Source organism: Moschus berezovskii, chromosome 11 (genome assembly GCF_049115385.1).
Source record: "Moschus berezovskii isolate FMDL1 chromosome 11, NW_MosBer_1.0, whole genome shotgun sequence".
Taxonomy (NCBI): Eukaryota; Metazoa; Chordata; class Mammalia; order Artiodactyla; family Moschidae; genus Moschus; species Moschus berezovskii.
Window position 1 is genome coordinate 44,526,084 of NC_142470.1, and position 20,459 is coordinate 44,546,542.

General features: G+C 44.5%; 1 protein-coding gene across 10 annotated transcripts in view; it reads left to right on the forward strand.

Moving 5' to 3' along the window:
* LOC129536035 (uncharacterized) overlaps nt 1-20,459 on the forward strand; it is a 156,429-nt gene that overhangs the window by 118,689 nt on the left and 17,281 nt on the right. For 3 of the 10 annotated variants that reach the window (XR_016038571.1, XR_016038574.1, XR_016038570.1), the window contains 2 exons: nt 1,173-1,269; nt 1,502-6,939. The gene's annotated coding sequence lies outside the window, so the exon portion shown is untranslated. Of the gene's footprint in view, nt 1-1,172; nt 1,270-1,501; nt 6,940-10,779; nt 14,453-20,459 lie in introns of those variants that run through there. The other 7 variants (XM_088841303.1, XM_088841304.1, XM_088841302.1 and 4 more) reach the window with 4 other exon arrangements.

Below are 20,459 nucleotides of genomic sequence, written 5' to 3' on the forward strand. Positions count from 1 at the left end.
CCTCACTGCCCCATCCCTTCTGATCTCAGCATCATCTCGTCAGGGAAGTTGTCCTCAATCCCATCTAGGGCAGAGTCCTCTGTTACCTTTTTTCTTTTCTCAGGAGTTCTCATCACTGATTACAATTGTGCATGAGGAGTGTGGCCAATTTTCCTTAGGTCTATCTCCCTTCAGAATGGCCATGGAGAGAGGCGATCTGTCTCTTTTGTCTGCCCTGCTCATCAATGTCTTAGAGCTTGGCACTCAGTAAGCATTTATGGAATTGTGGAATTGTGTGGAATTGTGTTGCATGATACACAGAACAGAACAGGCCAGGAGCCCGAGGCCTCCACCTCTCCATCCCCAGGAGGCAGGACATCTGAAAGAGGCCCATGTGACTGTGATGATGGAGATGTCTTGTTTGTGCCCTGTCCAAGTGCAAGGCCACAAGGTTTTATTGCCAAGTAACATGTATAGCAGTCACTCCCGGCTTTGTGTTGCTCTTAACCCCAACCCTGACCCTGAGGGACACCTGCAGTCTACTTCATCTCTGTTTGGTTTGAATTTTTATGAGGTGAATTATTTTTATAATCAGAAAAGGCCATAAAGAGTATTTTTAAGTCTGCCAGAACTGTAGAAGACTCTAGGGCTACATTAGTTTTGTCTCTAAAAAAATAATTTGGTAGGCACTGTGATGCATTTAACGTATGTCTTTAATCGAGAGTATTTAGAGAAACCCTAGAAATTTAATTGATGGTTTTTCCGGGCATGCTGAAGTAAGAAAAAGAGATGATGTTATAGTTCAAATGTCCTCAGTGAACCCCACACCACAACTTGTTAATTTTAAGGGATGGAGCAGAGAATGTGAGAGGCGGACTAGTAAATTATGAGCAGACTCTCAGAGAAGGGTAATTGCTGTCTGTCTGACTGATGGCACCTCCTGAGATGAGCACACAGAGCAAAGTAAGGAGACTGGATCTCTGTGCCATGTGTCACCAGCCCTTCACCCCACAAGCCCCTCCTTCCGGGGGCCCCCTCCACTTCATCCTTCCCCCTGGCCATTGCCTTACCCCAAACCCCGCTCCGCAGAACGGGAGGCCAGGGATTGAGTGAGATTATTTGATTTTGCAAATCCCTAGTTACTTTTTGAAGCCTGAAGATTTAGTACGTGTTTCTGTTTGGCTCTGTTAAAGGATGAAATGACTGCATTTGAATTTCACTCACCGGAAATGATTCCTCCCCTCTCCCTGCAGTGACCCTGGGTTCTGGCTCACTCCTGGCTTCTTACTGGTAAGAATTTCTTTGATTACTCAATTAGTATAAAGAAATATCAGAAAACTGTTAAAGAATCCATGCTTTGGGTTGGGTCTAGAGGTCACAGCAAAGGCTCCTTTGATAGAAGCAGAGCAGTTAACAATGGCAAAATGGTCAAGAGATCCAGCCTAGGTTGGGTAGGTCATTTTCATCTCTTTTAGTGTCAATGACTCTTACCAAGTGACTTTTCTCCCTTTATCTCTTATAGGCCAGATCCAAGGGGACTCCACCTGCCAACCTGTCATTGAGTTTTGAACATTGGAGTGGGAATGGGGGGTGGAAGGAAGTTTTAAGCACCACAGATTTTTTTGGAGAATCAGAGTAAACAATATGTCCTAGATTTAGTGACCAAGTGGGCTAGGAGACTAGCCCACAGATAAAGAGAAATATGGTGGACAGGTGTACCCTCCTGGTTCTTCTCTGCAAAGCCACTGTACAGAAATCTGTAAGCATTTATGTAACCAGCCCTTAATCTGAATTGTATATGTCTGCCACTTGATCAAGGGCTTCCCAGGTGGCTCAGTGGTAAAGAATCCACCTGCCAATGCAGGAGATGAAGGAGAAATGAGTTTGATCACTGAGTGTGGAAGATCCCTTGGAGGAGGAAATGGCACCACACTCTTGTATTCTAGTATTCTTGCCTGGAAAATCCCTTGGACAGAGAAGTCTGGAAGGCTATAGTCCATGTGGTCGCAAAAAGTCAGATAGGACTTAGCGACTGAGCACACACATCACTTGCTCATGATTCTGTTGGATGAGTGGATGGATGGGTGGATGACTACTTTACTCTCAGTATTCATCCACTGCAGCAGACACTGTTAGTGCCTTGAGCGTATGAACCCTGTACACCAAAGTCTGCTTATTTCCCATACCTGCCTCTCTGTCTCTGAGAGCTTTTACCTGGCCAGGGGAGCACATTAGGCCTGGTCGCCAGAAGAGGAGAGTTAATATCCTAGAAGTAGCCCTCAGTCTATGGTGGATGGGAACTTGGTGGATAACCAGCCCAGCTCCCGAGACACGTCTGCATGGTTGCATGGCAGCCCAGTTGCCCTCAGTGGTAACTGCTTGATAACAGGTCCTCTATACCCTTTCTTTTCTTCCCTTCTCCCTTCTACATTGTCTTTCCAATGTTTCCTAGCATCACCTTCCAAATGAACTACTTGCCCTACTAATTTAATCCTTGTTTTAGAGCATGCTTCTGTGGGAACCTCCAACTTACTGATTGCTCTGATATATGACTGACCAGTCTCCAGGGGTCACCCTTAACCTTCTGTCTGCTTCCTAAAAACAAGAATAATCTAGTTGGAAGAAAAGTGACATTTAACCTCATTGGAATAATATTAAACTGTAAGGAAGTACAAACTCACCAGACTTTATTGCCAAGTAATGTGCACAGCCACCCTTCCCCACCTTCAAGCACAGCCACTCCCTCCCTGACCAGAGGGACTCCCACAGCCTACTTGATCTCTGTTTGGTTTGAATTTTTATGCTGTGCATTATTTAACCCACAACTAATTGGAATAGTATTAAACTCATTCTTGATTAATTCTCCCTGGGAACTCTCATTAAGTATTTAACAGAACTTCAGTTTTGTTACCAAAGCTGATCAGAATCTGTTATTTAAGGACTGGAAGGAGGACAAATGTACCCACAGCCCATTTTCCTGGTCAACCTTCTTGGGCAACACGATTTTTCTCTCTCTAAGGCAGTCATGTTTGTCAAAGGAACAGTCCTTTTAGCTTTTCTCTGATGATTAAGTTTCTAAATTCTCTACAGCTCCTCAGAAAACCTACGATAGTTTCAACAACACTGAGAGTGATGATTCTCTACCCTAGGTGGGCACTGGAATCACCCAGGAGTGTTTATTTCCAGGGATCTTGGAATCCATTCAAGACTAGTCAAAGAGCAGCGTCTGGGCAGCGGTGATTTTAATGTTCTCCAGGGGGGCCTAAGGTACAGCCAGGGCTGAGAACCGCTGACTGAATGGGCAGAGCTTCCAAAGCTATGAACACCAGCTGCCCCAGGAAATGTAGCCCCGCGCAAAAAAGGAAGAGCTCAAAGTGTTGTAGATGGCAGCCCAGTGGACAGCACAGGTTGTAACGATCCAGTCTCTGCCTGTGTGGCCCCTGCTCACTTCACTCCACCCTCCACTCACACTTCAGTCCCTGCACTTGAGCCAAGAGGCCTCAGGAAGCCTCTCATCCAGCCGCCCACATGCTAATGAGAAAACATCCGCCATCCACCAAGGCAATAACCTTTTGTTCCCATCACAGAGCAGAGAAGAACCTCCCCAAGGAGACTTCAAATCAGGAATTTTATTTTCTCATTTGAAAGTTGTGCAGTTGAGCCTCATGCATTTTCATTTCTCATGCATTTTCATTTCCCTGTCTTGCAATCTGGGTAATTTGTGCTCCTGGCTGAACCTTCGGGTATATTCTCAGCCTGGTGGATGTGGCTGACTTTATCCCTGGGGTGTCATTCTAGAGAAGGAGTTCCTCATATTCCCAGAAACAAAGAAATCCAAAAAAGGAAAAAAAAAAAAAAAAAAGAGGGAAATGGAGCCTACAAGCTGTGACATCAGACTACAACTGGCATTTATGAAGCCTGGCCCTTAATGAGCTTAGGATTCCAGAGGACTTCTTCAAGTCTGATAATGCTCTCTCATAAAACTTTTAGAAGCCATGCGATCATTGGGGACTCCAAGTCAAATGGTAACACAATTAAATTAAGTAGGTGCATGAACTTTCTAAGATGTTTGTAGATTTTGGTGTGTACATGCATTTTTCTGAGGAAACAGTCTCAAACTCTCATACAGGCAAGTGACCCCACGAAATTTAAGAATTAGCGATTTCATGATTCCTCCCTCTTTCCAAAGAACCCAAACGCAGATGTTCACTTGAGGGACCAATGCTGAAACTTTTCCACACCCTTGGCTTCCTCCTTCACTCCTTTAGCCTCCAGCAGCTCTGGACAGTATGTCTCAGCATGTGAATTCCTGATCTAAAGAAAGGAAATCTAAGGTCACAGACCTCCCAGAAACAGAAGGTCAAGGGGACAAAGTGACCCAGCTCTAATGTTCCAGCAGTCCTTCAGAATAAAGAACTGGCATGGGTTCTCAGGTGGCCCAGAATGTTCCCAGCAAGTATTGTCTGAGACAAATGTGCTTGCTGAGGACTGGGTTAGTTAGAGAGAATAACCTCCCTCTCTTCTGCAAGTACACGTGATTATTTTTTCCCATGAATTTTTTAAAAAGCTTAAGAATGTGGTCATCTGTCACTGTCAGGCTTTCCCTGCATCGAAGGGGATATTAAAGAGCAGAGCAAGAAAGAGCTGGAGCCCCTACCCCAGTAGACACTTTGCTCCCTCACCTTGGCCAAGTCTCAAATCCTCTTTTGTGATATTGTTCAGTCGCTAAGTCTTGTCCAACTCTTTGCTACCCCATGGACTGCAGCACGCCAGACTTCCCTGTCCTTCACCACTTCCTGGAGTTTGCTCAAACTCATGTCCATTGAGTCGGTGACACCATCTTATCCTCTGTTGCCCCCTTCTCCTCCTGCCCTCAATCTTTGCCTGCATCAGGGTCTTTTCCACAGAGCCAGCTTTTCACTTCAGGTGGCCAAAGTATTGGCACTTTGGTGTCAGTCCTTCCAATGAATATTTAGGACTGATTTCCTTTATGGTTGACTAGTTTAATCTTCTTACTGTCCAAGGACTCTCAACAGTCTTCTCCAGCACTACAATTTGAAAGCGTCAGTTCTTCAGTACTCGGCCATCTTTATGGTCCAACTCTCACATCTTCCATACATGGCTGATGGAAAAACCATAGCTTTAACTATATGGACCTTCGTTAGCAAAGTGATAGCTCTGCTTTTTAATATACTGTCTAGGTTTGTCATAGCTTTTCTTCCAAGGAGCAAGCGTCTTTTAATTTCATGACTGCAGTCACCGTCTGCAGTGATTTTGGAGCCCAAGGAAAAATCACCTTGTGTGATAGGGATGGGGTTCTGTGATGGGGGAGTGAGTAATGATGCCTGTCCCTCAGGGAGGCAGTGTAGGACTCCGGAAATAAGTTCTGTACAGGAGAGGGGCACCGTGAGTATGGCTGAGGGCTTGGTGGGTAGGGGACACATAGGGAACTGACATCTAGTGACTGCCTACTATGTGCCAGGCCTGTGTGAGATCCTCGACCCATGATATTGTCTGATGAACAGCTGCAGGGCACGCTCAAACGAGTGAGCAACCAGAGCACAGGCCGGCACTGGACAAAGTCCTCAGCCCGAAAGCACCTCCGCGTGAGAGGGGCAAAGTAAGTCTTTATATTGCTGGTGACAGTGACTACGAGTCCTGCCCCAGTGTCACACTCTTTCTGCTCTAGCAGCACTGTCCAGTAGAACCTGCTGTGATGATGAAAACGTTCTATATCCACACCCTGCGATGCTGTTGCCATGAGCCATGGTACTTGACACGTGGTTGTTGGACACTTGAAATGCGGCTAGCCTGACTGAATTTGAATTTTTAACTAATTTAGATCTATTTTAATTAATTTTCTTAAAAATATTTATTGGAGTATAGTTGCTTTCAATGTTGTGTTTGTATTATACAGCAAAGTGAACCGGCTATACATATACATGTATCCCCTCTTTTTTGGATTTCCTTCCCATTTAGGTCACCACAGAGCCCTGAGTACAGTTCCCTGTGCTATACAGTAGGTTCTCTTTAGGTATCTGTTTTATACACAGTGTCAATAGTGTGTATATGTCAATCCCGATCTCCCAACTCACCTGACCCCCATTACCCCTTTGGTGTCCCTGTACTTGCTCTCTATGCCTATGTCTCTACTTCTGTTTTGTAAATAAGATTATCTATACCAATGTTTTCAGATCCACATATATGTATTAGTATACAGGATTTTTTTCTTTCTGACTTATTTCATTCTCTATGACATTCTCTAGGTCCATCCATGTCTCTACAAATGACCCAGTTTCATTCCTTTTTTAATGGCTGAGTACTGGACATGGAACAACAGACTGGTTCCAAATAGGAAAGGTTGTACGTCAAGGTTGTATATTGTCACCTTGCTTATTTAACTTATATGCAGAGTACATCATGAGGAACGCTGGGCTGGAAGAAGCACAAGCTGGAATCAAGATTGCCGGGAGAAATATCAATAACCTCAGATATGCAGATGACACCACCCTTATGGCAGAAAGTGAAGAGGAACTCAAAAGCCTCTTGATGAAAGTGAAAGAGGAGAGTGAAAAGGTAGGCTTGAAGCTCAACATTCAGAAAACAAAGATCATGGCATCTGGTCCCATCACTTCATGGGAAATAGATGGAAAAACAGTGGAAACAGTGTCAGACTTTATTTTTTTGGGCTCCAGAATCACTGCAGATGCTGATTGCAGCCATGAAATTAAAAGACACTTGCTCCTTGGAAGGAAAGTTATGACTAACCTTGATAGTATATTAAAAAGCAGAGACATTACTTTGCCAACCAAAGTCCGTCTAGTCAAGGCAATGGTTTTTCCAGTGGTCATGTATGGATGTGAGAGTTGGACTGTGAAGAAGGCTGATCGCCGAAGAATCGATGCTTTTGAACTGTGGTGTTGGAGAAGACTCTTGAGAGTCCCTTATACTGCAAGGAGATCCAACCAGTCCATTCTAAAGGAGATCAATCCTGGATGTTCATTGGAGGGACTGATGCTAAAGCTGAAACTGCAATACTTTGGCCACCTCATGCGACGAGTTGACTCACTGGAAAAGACTCTGATGCTGGGAAAGGTTGGGGGCGGGAGGAGAAGGGGACGACGGAGAATGAGATGGCTGGATGGCATCACCGACTCTGTGGACATGAGTTTGAGTGTACTCCAGGAGTTGGTGATGGACAGGGAGGCCTGGCGTGCTATGATTCATGGGGTCGCGGAGAGTCAGACACGACTGAGCGACTGAACTGAACTGAACTGAACTGAACTGAATATTCCATTGTCTGTATGTACCACATCTTCTTTCTCCATTCCCCTGGCGTCAGACACTTAGGTTGTTTCCGTAGCTACTCGGAATCAGTGGCTACCAGTACTGAAGGGCAAAGTTCTGGAGCAGCCCCGATTTTTAGCTGGGCATATGGTCACCTAAAATAAAGACTTTGCTTCATAGCCTCTCTTGCATGCATGGGATTACATTTTGGCCAATAGATATGAAGGAACATGATATAGGCGACTTTCAGGTTACGCCTGAGGGAAGCAGCCCTTCCCCTGGCTCTCTGCTCCTTTTTGCTAAGTTGACTGGAACGCAGCCGTGCGCCATCTGGAACTGGGCGAGGAAGACGACACCTTAGGGATAGAGAAGAGCAATCAGACGCAAGGACTCTGCAGTGCCACAGGTCCAGATCAGATATCTCTGTGTGGAGAAGCTAAAATTCTGTTTCTTTCAGCCACTGTTGTTGTGGATCTCTGACATCGAGCCACACTGGTGCCCTATATCCACTATACTGTCTGCCTCTCTCTTACAGAGATTGTGGGGAACAGATGTCCAAGTTATAACTTTGATCATGTGTTTCCAAAGCTTCTCTCAGATCATTATGCAGCTTAAGGGCAGAACCCCAAAGGCAGAGGCCTCCGCTTAGCAAAGCACCTTGGGGGAGCTGGTAGACATGCAAAGGTAGATATGAGTTTAGTGGGGAGCAAGCGATGGAGAGCTAGGTGCTGTGCATGAGAAAGAAATTGAACTTGGAGAAGACTGGCCTCTACAGAGGGAGGAAAGGCCTGCAGAGGGGAGAAGGGAGGACCTGGGAAATGGCACCTAGATAGTACAGGGAATTCTATTCAGTGCTCTGTGGTGACTTAAATGGGAAAGAAGTCTAAAAAGAGGGGATATATGTAAACATACAGCTGATTCACTTTGCTAGGCAGCAGACACTAACACAACACTGTAAAGCAACTATACTCCAATAACTAAAAAAAAAACAGATGGGTCTAAGGCCAGCAGGAAATTCCCCCCGGTGACAATAATTGACGGGCTTTCACATCCTGAGGTTTGTTGTTCCTATTGTTCTTGTCACCTCTCCATTGCTCCAAATGCTGCTACATACCACAGCCTCCTGTTGGTGGTGCTTTGGTGAAAACATAGGAATTAGGGCCACCATGGGACGGAACAGTGGGGAAAACAGAGGACTTCTAGAAAGCAAGATATGCAGTAGCTCAAGAGTGCAGTGGAAGCAAGAAATCTGGAAAAGAGGTGACTGGGAAGCAAGTAAGCTCCTTGAGGGTCCTCTGAGACATTGTAGGGAGGGGCACGCCGGCTTTCACCACATGTGGGGTGGGGGTCCTTGTCACGCTGCTTTGGTGCCAGGGAAAAATGAAAACCCCAGGAGTCTGTATAGCCTGTGATAGCCAGGCAGCTGACACTGGTTTTGCGGTTCCCCAAGGTGCTATCCTTTGTCCTTGGCCACCTCCCAAAGACCTGACAGTCAAGCAAAGAAGAGAAACAAATGTCTCCTTCAAGCTTGCTCTGCACTGGTCTAGATGAAAGGAGATTTGCTCCTCTTAAATCTAGAGCACACAATCATTGGGAGGAGTGAGAAAATCTGTAATTGGTCAGAAGGCCAAGATGAATGGTGAGCCTGGTGTTTGGAGACACAGGGAGCAGGAGCCTGGGGATTCTGGGTTTGAGATGGGACAGAGCCCTGTATCTTAACTGACTTCTGAGGCAGAGGACGTAATACTTGCAGAAAAGTGTTTGCAGTTGTTACTGCTAATAGTAACACTCGTGTTCAACATCCAAATATACTCTGTTGACACTTGCTCAAATGATGGAGTTTTAGGAGCTGTACCTGGGGCGATAGAAAGGTGATAGGCGTTTCTATGGTAACCCTCCCGAATATGGTCCTATCATTATGTTTAGTCAGGTCAAAGCATAGACTGAAGGTTGGGATCCACTGGGAGAAAAACATTTGGGAATAATAATCACTGATGTTTATGGCCTATGTTTATTGTTCTGTGTGCCGATATTATGCTAAACACTCTATATTCTCTATATTCTTCGCAGGTCTGTGATGCACATTAACAGATAAGGGAACTGAGATCAAAACAGAATAATAACTGGCCCAAAGCCGCACCGCAGCTAAACGGCCTGGCAGGGCTTTGCAGCCAGGCCAGCTGCCAGCTGCCATCCACACACTCGGTCACAGTACCTTCCTGCCTCTTCGCTCCGTGGGGGTTGTCCTTGGGCCTTGGGCACACACAACCCTTCAGAACCATTCAGGGCCCTCCCGCGGGCACAGAACCTAGAGCAGAGGACTAGAACCTCAGATGGCAGATATCCTGGGGTAAAAGCTTAGGTACTAGTCACATCATAAAAACCATAAGAGCAGAATATTTCCAAAGCTTTTTTTTTTTTTTTTGACATCTCAAGCAATTTGGATTCCTGGCAAACAAGAAATTTTTTGTAATTTGAACAACAAATGCTCATTTTCAACTTTAAATTTACTGAACATGTAGCTCCCTCATCTTGTTATTCATTGCCTGCCAAAACGACGACACACATTTTCACTGAATTTTCCATTTAGTGGGAAAATTATATTTCATTTAAATATACATACATAGTAGTTCTATTGAGTACAAACCTTAATGAAGCTCATGTTGAAGCAAAGCAGAGTATCTGATTGAAGATTGTATACATGGTATATTTCTCTATGTCCTTTCTCAGGTTAATAAATACCTAGAGACCAGCTTATCTGTCAGTTCAATGCTTTTATTGCATATCTATACAAGCATCTAATGATTCTGGAAGAAGACAGTTTGCTCCATTTTGAGACAGCATCTCTTACCCTAGAATTAGAATTCAAGGTTTACTTGATACTGACTTTGCATGGTCAAAAAATACTTTGGAGATGATGACATTAATTTTTAAAGAGGGAGGTCCAGGATGGTTATCTTGTTATATAAAAATCTGTATTTTTAATTTGTAATGCATTTTCAGTTCTTCATTTTGGTGTATGTTCTTGTGCTCCGTTGCTCAGTCGTGTCCAGCTCTTTGTGACCCCGTGGATTTTAACCCACCAGGTTCCATTGGCCATGGGAATTCTCCAGGCAAGAACACTGGAATGGGTTGCCATGCCCTCCGTCCAGGGGAATCTTCCCAACCCAGGGATCAAACCCAGGTCTCCTACATTGTAGGCAGATTCTTTACCATCTGAGCTGCCAGGAAGCCCAAGAATACTGGAGTGGGTAGCCTATCCCTTCTCTAGGGGATCTTCCTGACCCAGGAATCGAACCGAGGTTTCCTGCATTGCACGCCAATTCTTTACCAGCTGAGTTACCAGGGAAGTCCCAGTCTGGTGTATATCGAACCCATATTACTCCATTGGTAAAAAGCAAGGAGAAGGTTTTAATATTTTCTATTATGTTGGCAGTTACATCAGATGTTGTAAAGGAGAAAGTGGACTTGAGCAGTTTGTAAAAGTAATGTATTTGATTTTCACTTTGTCAGATTTGTAGAGTGATTTGCCGATTTAACCTCATCCTAAAAAGGTTTGAAAGTGAGAAGCACGCCAGCTGTATTGAAAGGGGCCTTAAAAGATCTTCTCCCTACAAGATTCAGAACCTGTACGACATCATCAGCTAGTGTCAGTGTCGCTGGTGAAATCTGGTTTCTCAGATAAAACAGGCTCCCGAGAAATGACATTTACAGAGTGTGTGTCTAGCCAGTTTGGAGCAAGAATTCGCATATTCACACTGCAGTCTTCACTGCTGGCATAGACCAAATTGTGAACATTTTTAGCACGAAGAGCTGGCACTTGGCTCTAACCCCCATGGTTAGAGCCTGTGAAGAAACAGATAAGGGGTTGTACGGTTTGCTGTTAATAACCATGCTCTCTCGACACTGTGGATTTTTGCACCAAATCACCCAGAAGGCATACAAAATACTCCTTACTTCAGTGAAACCCCCTGTCAGTGAAAACTACATAGTGATCACTGAAGAAGGGAAGTTTCCTTTTCTCTCGTTTCTGATATGGACTCTTCAGTGGAAAAATTGCTACAACACTTGTGGTTGGGGAGCGGGGGAAAATAAAATTTGTTTGTTTTCATTGTGAGTTGTGACAAACTGAGGGATTAGAAATTTAGGAAGAGGAAAACTTATCTGAGTGAAGATAGCAGCCAAGAAACTCAGAACAACATTGAATAAAAGATCCTTTTCCCACGTGTATCTGGTGCTGTTGGAATATTCTACACCCAGTTACCCACCCCTTGTTGTGCTGCACGACGCCTCAGAGGCTTATACCAGTCTCCTTTTGGAAGGCACAGCTCCACAAAGTCAAGTACAATAAAATGCTATCTAGAAGAAGGGATATGTTAATTCAACATTGTTAATTTCGAAACTCTCAGAGTCCCTAAGGGAGAGACTAAGGATGGGTAAATTTGGAAAATAAGGACTGAGTGGTCAATAGTAAAGGAAATCAGCCCTGAATATTCATTGGAAGGACTGATGTTGAAGCTTAAGCTCCAATACTTCACCCACGTGATGAGAAGAGCCGACTCATTGGAAAAGACTCTAATGCTGGGAAAAACTGAAGGCGGGAGGAGAAGTGGGCGACAGAGGATGAGATGGTTGGATGATATCACCAACTCAATGGACATGAGTGTGCGCAAACCCTGGGTAGGACACAACTTAGCGACTGAACAGCATCAACTGAGTAGAGAAGGGAAACAGGACTCAGAAATGGATTCGGAGTATGAGACAGGCAGTGGCAGGCATGGAGCAGGGCCTGGATAGCCCAGGAAGCCTAGGAGCCTGTTTTGGGAATAGGAGGTGAATAGAAGCAGATCATCCCTGACTGCATCTCCACTAAGTCCTTATTGACTGTGACACAGGTACACAGGCTCTTTAAAACCAGTTTTTCATAGGCTGTTGTTATGCAACACTTGTCTTCACCAGTCACAAAGCCTCAGACCTTGCTGCAACACACATGGTGTGACTCTACGTCATGTCTACTCATCTCTGGTTTCCATGTCTCTGCCAGTCACAGGTATTTCTGGATTTTTTTCTTCCAAAGTGCTTTGAGAATCGGGGCCTGAAATCCACAGAGATAGAGACTCATTGCAGCCATCAGCCCTTACCTTCTCACATGGATTTTCCTACCAGAGTTGCCTTTCGTACCTAAATAAGCAGGGAGCATTTCCCCCTCTGGCCCCACCCCGCCGCCTCCTGGCCTCTTGTAGAGGCAGGAGGTGAGAGGCAAAAGGCCAGTGAATCTGAATTATCCTCAAACAAGACAATAAGCCCTGTAATAATCAGGAAACATCGGGGTTCCCCTAGATACTTTTTGAGCATCCTCCCTTCATGCTCTGCTTTGCAGACACATCACTCATCAGATGCTGAGTCATGGATAATTTACCAGCTATTTTACCGGTCGCATTACTTCACAGCGGGTTGAAGCTTCCAGTTGGCCTAGCCTATTTTTTTTTTTTTTTTTACCATGTTGAACTTTTAGGCTCTAAGAGTTAATATACCTGAGCCCCAAAGGGTACCCTTAACATAGAGGAGATCTAGATAGTGGCCCTGACCCACAGACCCATCTGTTTCTTGCCTAAATTTTAGAAGTCCAAGTCTATTCTCCCTGCTCTTTCTGGGAAGCTTACCTAAACAAGTAAAGATGAGCTATAAATGTCTTTCAAGACTTGACTTGTAGGTTCTAATTAAAGTGAAAATAATATTACTTTGTGTTTTCCCTGTGTCTTTCTTCCAAAGTGCCTCGAGTACTCTCAGTTGTGTGAGGGCAGGTATGACCTGTCTGTCTGTGTGTACATGCAGATTCTAATTACACATTCTTTGGACTGGGGCTCTAAACTCATTTTCTTTACCAGAGCCTGGGGCAGAAGAGCGCATCACCTGGGCTCACTTTCCTGGGTGTTATCAGATGGAGGAGCTTTTCATCTGGGTGGGGTCCCTGGGGGGCTGGACCTGACCCTAGGGTGGTTCAGAAGCCTCCACGCGGCTCTGCCCTGTCCCTCCCCACCAGGATCTGGGAGCCTCTCCACCAGCGCCCACACTTCCCAGACTCTTTGGTGCCAGAGTGAGCTCGGCATCCTGCTTTACTGCCAGGGACAGGCCTCTCCTCTGAACGGGCTGGAATCCCAAGCCTGAGCATGGTGGACTCTGCACTCTCTCGTTGTCCCTGCTTCAGGGCAGGGATGGGCCTGCTTATGTACCCGCTACTTTGTGCCAGTGTGACTGGGGGCAGGCATCACCCAGAAGCTTGGTTCCCTCTTCTAGGATCCCTTAAACCTTGTATTATGGGCTCTTGCCCCTGGTTCTGAAAGGAAACCGAGGGAGACCCTCCGACTTCTCAGGTCAATCTTGGCTAAAAAAGAGGCCTGTAGTCATTGAAGTTAAAAAAATAAGAGTCTCAATCCAGAAATAAAAATGTCCATTCCTATGTACTAATAAAAACTATGAACCAGATTTAAAGCTGAGGCCTCTCCTGGCTTCCAACTCAGGCCAGCCGTGGGAGGGAGGGCAGCCGTGGCTCACTTTTCTTCCCTCCTTCTCCTCCTGTAACTGCTGACTGCAGTTTCTGACCCCGCCACCCTCCCAAACATGCAGGCATGCACACACACACACATATACCAGGCAGTTGGAGGAAAAAGGAGATCTGGAGAGGGAGCTGGAAATTTCTAGCTTTCTCAAGACTTGGTCAGGATTACAGTTTAGTCTTCTTCAGAGACACAACGCCCCATCCTCCACCTCAGCACCTGGGCCAGCACCTGTGAGTTCCAGGACAACAAAGGTCAACGAACCTAGATTCCAGACTGTGCTTACTCTCCCTGTGTTCCTGAAAATCCAGTGATGTCTCTACTTCTCCCGGCTGAGATCCCGTTACCCCACCCCTAGATGACTTGAGGGGCAGCAGCAAAGTCTCCATGCTGGTAATCTCAGCATGCATGGTCTGCTCCCTGCATTCTTTGTCCGACACTCACTTGCCCAGCCCTCTCTCCTCACTCGGCCATCAAGGCCGCTAGCCTGTCCATTTAGGTTTTCCAGGGAGTTCCAACCTTCTGTGTCTCCCAAACTAAAGGTGACACATTTTAAGTTCTCTGTAAGCCCTCTATGGTGAGAGGAAGGGCCTGCATCTCTTCCGTTTGTGTGCAGGGATGAAGAAAGCCCTCAGCATACCACTGGTTTTCTCCAAAATTCTCACTGAAAGTCTTGTCTCTAAAGTTCCATTCTCAACTCTACTTTTAAGTTGGATGTTGAGAGGGCATTAAGAATTATCTCACTGGAATTGTTTTTTTTCTAGGCATTTGTACCTAATTTTGAACCTGTACCTCCTTTTGAATTGTGGTGTGTTTGGATGCAGCCCAAATCTTGTAGGAGAGGGATGCACCAGCAGAAATCCCACCTAGCCTCTCTTGGGGAATTTAACATCACATGCTCCCGGAGTGCTGGTTTTATTTGAACACAGATTTCCCCCATTTCCAGGTTGGAGCTTTTATGAATCCAAGGTGTTAAATCTCTGAGGGGAAATAGAGCTAGCGTTTCTGTGTGTTTCCTTGTGAAAATCAGTATAGCTGGTCCCCTTGGCCTTCACCAAAAGGTACTTAGGCTTTTCAACAAGGGGAAGAGAGCCATAGTGTTTGAGTACATATTACAAATGCATCTTGTGAATGCCTGATATCCACAAGGAGTTTATCCCATTCAATCTCAATTCACTTCTTTAATTAAGATAGCTCTGGTATGTCTTGAAATACCTAACCCTTCTGGTAGTATCATCTAGATGTTTAAAAAGAATAACTTGGAGAAGCATCTAGACATAAAAATGATGGTCAAAGACAGTACCCAGGATATTAGTAATGTGTCTTCCTTATCAAGGTAACTATATTAGAACACTTACTAAAATTCAGTATCATAAAATATTTCTATCCATACTCAAACTTGTAAGCTTCCTTTTATTTGCTAATAAGGAACTGTATAACTTCGTGTGTTTCTCATTTTGCTTTGCTTACCAGGAAGCTCAGAACTAAATTGAATGTTCCATTGCAGTAACTAATTCATTCCAGGAAGCTGATATGTCCATCTCATTCTACTTTTATTTGGTTTCCACCATTTCTTTCTCTGTTTAAATGTTTACTTGTATTTTTGATATATTTTAATACTATAAGCCACCTTCAATCCTTTCCTTGAAGTCATCAGGATACAAATCCTAAATAAACATGAACAAGACTTTCATTTGTTCATTACTTCAAAAATATTTATTAATCACCTTCTACATGCCCAGCATTCTGCAAGTCTCTCCCCAGAGGTGGAGAGGACCTGGCACTACCAGCTGTCTTCTCTCCTCATGGGACTTGAGCCACTGTAGCAAGAAAAACGATGGTGAGCAAACAGAACTTCTCTTCCCTCAGAGCTCACAGGGCACCAGGTTTGCATGCAGGAGGAGGGGCAATAAAAACTCAGGGCCCAGGACAAGAACCTGAGAATAAAAGTCAAGAGACAATGGAGTTATGGAAACCAAGGGAAGTGAGTTTCCAAAGAAAGGGTAGCCCTACTGCAAAGAGATCAAGAAGACAAGAGATGTGCCCACCAAGCAACAAGAAGGTTAAAAGGTCGTTAGTAGTTTCGCTGGAAGATTGGATGGGAGGTAAGGAAGTAGAAACAGCATGTGGAGACAATTCCTTAAAGAAGTTTGGCTGTGGCAGAGAGAAGTAGGGTGGCTGCTGGAGGAGGATGTGATGGCCGCACTCTGAGTGGACTCAGCCCCAACAGGGAAGACCATCTTGGTCCCTTAAATGATTATTTGAATTTCTGATGAGTTCTAAGTCTCCTTATATTTAGGGTCAATGCAAATTTCCCAGAAAAGAGAGGGTCCCAGGATGCCGGGGCTATCAGGTCAAGGAGACGAGGAAGGGAGCTGGCACATAAACTGCTGGCTGGTTGGTTGTCTTCTCTTCTCTGAAATAGCACAGTGGGTGTAACTAGTATTTTCCTCAAGTACCCAGGATCCCAGGAGCACCTAAGGACTCTGCTGTCAATGCCGAATCAGGTGCGCTTGGCTACCAATCCACAGGTGGCCTCCACCCCAGCCTTCCAAAATCTGCACAATCAGCTCCTCCACCCAGCAGAGGGAGAGGGCTGCCAACAAGGCCCGTGAGCACAGGCAACGTTACCGCACTTTTGCAACTGGAGTTCAAGTCCCACCTGGCTCTGCACTGGTTGCTTTCTCTATTTACCCTGAATTAGCTTGATTCATCTTAAGGATGGCTCTATTGACTTAGGAAAGCAGCCTGAATTGTAGTTTTAATGTTGTTAGCCTAGGAAAGGAGCCAGATATCTTCAAGGCAGACAGTGGGGCCACGTGAAGCTTTTCCAAATTTACTTTCCCAGCTGATGAAAAAAAGGTGGTAACTTTCTCCAAAATCACAGTGACTCCATATTTAAGGACATGACATTTCACCTACTCTTCTTTTTCTATCATACACTTAACTTGTACATCATAACAACATTGGATCAACTCTCTCCTAGTTTACAATGAGATTTTTGCAGTTACTTATATTCCTTTCTTTGTCTTGGCTGCCAGGAGGATCATATTTTGGTTTTATTTTCAGATACAGCAAACTTCTTGACTTTTTTGGTTGACATATTCCCTTAACCACTTACTTAGGCTCTTTTTACTTTGCTCATATTTTATTTAGTTTCTCAATTTAGTTCAGTCGTGTCTGACTCTTTTCAACCCTATGGACTGCAGCATGCCAGGCTTCCCTGTCCATCACCAATTCCCAGAGTTTGCTCAAACTCATGTCCATCGAGTCAGTGATGCCATCCAACCATCCCATCCTCTGTCATCCCCTTCTCCTCCTGCCTTCAACCTTTCCCAGCAGCAGGGTCTTTCCCAATGAGTCAATTCTTTGCATCAGGTGGCCAAAGTATTGGAACCTCAGCTTCATCATCAGTCCCTCCAATGAATATTCAGGACTTATTTCCTTTAGGATTGACTGGTTTGATCTCTTTGCAATCCAAGGGACTCTCAAGAGTCTTCTCCAACACCACAGTTCAAAAGCATCTATTCTTCAGCCTTTAGCATTCTTTATGGTCCAACTCTCACATCCGTACATGACTACTGGAAAAACCATGGCTTTGACTAGACAGACCTTTGTTGGCAAATGTCTCTGTTTTTTTAATATGCTGTCTAGGTTGGTCATAGCTTTCATTCCAAGGAGAAAGCGTCTTTTAATTTCATGGCTGCAGTCACTGTCCGCAGTGATTTTGGAGCCGAAGAAAAGAAAGTCTGTCACTGTTTCCATTGTTTTCCCATCTATTTTGAAGGACTGATGCTGAAGCTGCAGCACCAATACTTTGGCCACCTGATGCGAAGAGCCAACTCATTGGAAAAGACCCTGATGCTGGGAAAGATTGTTGGCAAAAGGAGAAGGGGGCGACAGAAGATGAGATGGTTAGATAGCATCACTGACTCAATGGAATTGAATTTGAGCAAACTCGGGGCGTTAGTGGAGGACAGAGGAGCCTGGCATAATGCAGCCCATGGGGTCACAAAGAGTCAGACACAACTTAGCAGCTCAACATCAAAGTTAACCTGTGATCAGAGATAAACTTGCTATTTCACTGAAGACTTCAGACATTCAGGCAGGGGTGTATGTGTGTGTAACGAGACACAGCATGGCATAATCACTGAGAATGTGAACCTTGAAGACAGACCAGGTGCTCCCTACTCAGTTGCTCAGTGGAGTCTGACTCTTTGCAGTGCCATGGACTATAGTACGCCAGGCTCCTCTGTCTATGGGATTTTACCAGCGAGAATACTGGAATGAGTTGCCATCTCCTACTCCAGAAGATCTTCCTGACCCAGGGATCGAACCCATGTCTCCTGTGGCTCCAGCATTGGCCTGCGAATTCTTTACCACTGAGCCACCTGGGAAGATAAACTGCCAGGGTTCAAATCCCAAATCTACCACTTACCAGATGAATGACTTTAAGCAAGTTCCTTCACTCTGTGCCCCTCAGTTTTAATTATGAGAGTCAAAATATTTACCTTATGATTGTGAGGGTAAACTGGTAATACATTAGTATATGTAAAGTGCTTAAAACAGGTGCTCAGTAAATGTTAATGTTATTGTTAATGTGAGGCAGGTAGGGAGGTGATGTCAAAAATCTAGGTCTTTCATCCTGGAACTTTAGCCAAGCTGTAGAGCAGAGAGGGGGCTGGGCAGAGTGCTAAATGACTTAGAAATCACCCTGCCCTGCTCAGCAAGTCTGTTTCCTGGTGAAGACACACTCTCTTCCAAATCTTCCTGCTTTTATTGGTTGGACCAAGAAACTCCAGAGGGAGCTGTGTCTATTCCTCAGTTCAATCCATCTTTTGAGCTTTTAATTCCAATGGTTTAATTTTTTAATTCTTAGACTTTCAATCTGGTTCTTTGTGATTATTTATCAGTCAAGTCAGTTTTTATTATTATAAAGATATATGTGCTCATTGTCAAAAGAGGCAAATAGGGACCCTGTGTTCTCTTCCCCAGAGAAGTCATTTTCAGCTCTTTCAGTTGATTGTTTGGGGTTTACTGCTCCATCTCTAAATAACACGTTTGTATTATTGTTTCTTGTCTGCTTATTTGTTTTGGTGGTTACAATCATAGTGCAATCCCACTATGGAAAATAAAGGTTTAGTTCTCTTGCACCATTTATCCATTCATCCATTGATGGGCCTTTAGGTTGTTTCCATATGTTGGCTACTGTAAATAATGCACATAGGGGTGCATACATCTTTTCTAATTTGTGTTTTTATTCTCTTTGGATAAATATCCAGGGATGGACTTGCTGGAGCATATTTTTAATTTTTTGAGGAATCTCTGTACTGTTTTCCATAATGCCTGCAACAAATTACATTCTTAACAACAGTGCCTGAGGGTTCTCTTTTCTCCACATTCTTACCAATACTTGCGATTTGTTGTCTTTTTGACAATAACCATTTTGACGGGTGTTAGGTGATACCTCTGGAGAAGGCAATGGCACCCCACTCCAGTACTCTTGCCTGGAAAATCCCACGGATGGAGGAGCCTGGTGGGCTGCAGTCCATGGGGTCGCAAAGAGCTGGACACGACTGAGCGACTTCACTTTCACTTTCCTGCATTGGAGAAGGAAATGGCAACCCATTCCAGTGTTCTTGCCTGGAGAATCCCAGGGACGGGGGAGCCTGGTGGGCTGCCTGTCTATGGGGTCGCACAGAGTCGGACACGACTGAGCGACTTCACTTTCACTTTCTGCATTGGAGAAGGAAATGGCAACCCACTCCAGTGTTCTTTCTTGCCTGGAGAGTCCCAGGGACGGGGGAACCTGGTGGGCTTCCATCTATGGGGTCGCACAGAGTCGGACACGACTGACGTGACTTAGCAGCAGCAGCAGCAGGTGATACTTCATTGTGGTTTTGATTTGTGTTTTCCTTATGATTAGTGTTGTTGAGCATCTTCTTATGTATCTTCCGGCCATCTGAGTGTCTTCTTTATAAAATGTCTATTCAGTTCCTCTGCTCATTTTTCAATTGGGTTTTTTAGGTGGCTCAGTTGATGAAGCGTCTGCCTGCAATGCAGGAGATCTAGGTTCGATCCCTGGGTCAGGAAGATCCCCTGGAGAAGGAAATGGCAACCCACTCCAGTATTCTTACCTGGGAAATTCCGTGGACAGAGAAGTTCATGGGGTCACAAAGAGTCAGACACTACTGAGTGACTAACTTTCAACTGATGTCGAGTTGCATAATTTCTTTGTTTATTTTAGATATTAGCCCTTTGTCAGATACATTGTTTGCAAATATTCTCTCCTATTCAGTAGAGTGTCTTTTCATTTTGTTGATCGTTTCCTTCACTGTGTAAAAAGCTATTTAATTTGATGTAGTCACATTTGTTTCTTTTTGCTTTTGTTTTCCTTGCCTGAGGAAATAGATCCAGAAAGAGTATTGCTAAGACCAATGTCAAAGAGCATACCTATGTTTTCTTCTGGAAGTTTTATGGTTTCAGGTCTTACATTTAAAGTCTTTATAATCTATTTTGAATATATGTGTCCTGACTTCTTTTTGATCATCCCATTCCTTTCTTTACTTACCTGTAATGCTTGCTTTTTTTATGAATCAAGTTGTTCTCATGTCAGTTCAGTTCAGTTCAGTCGCT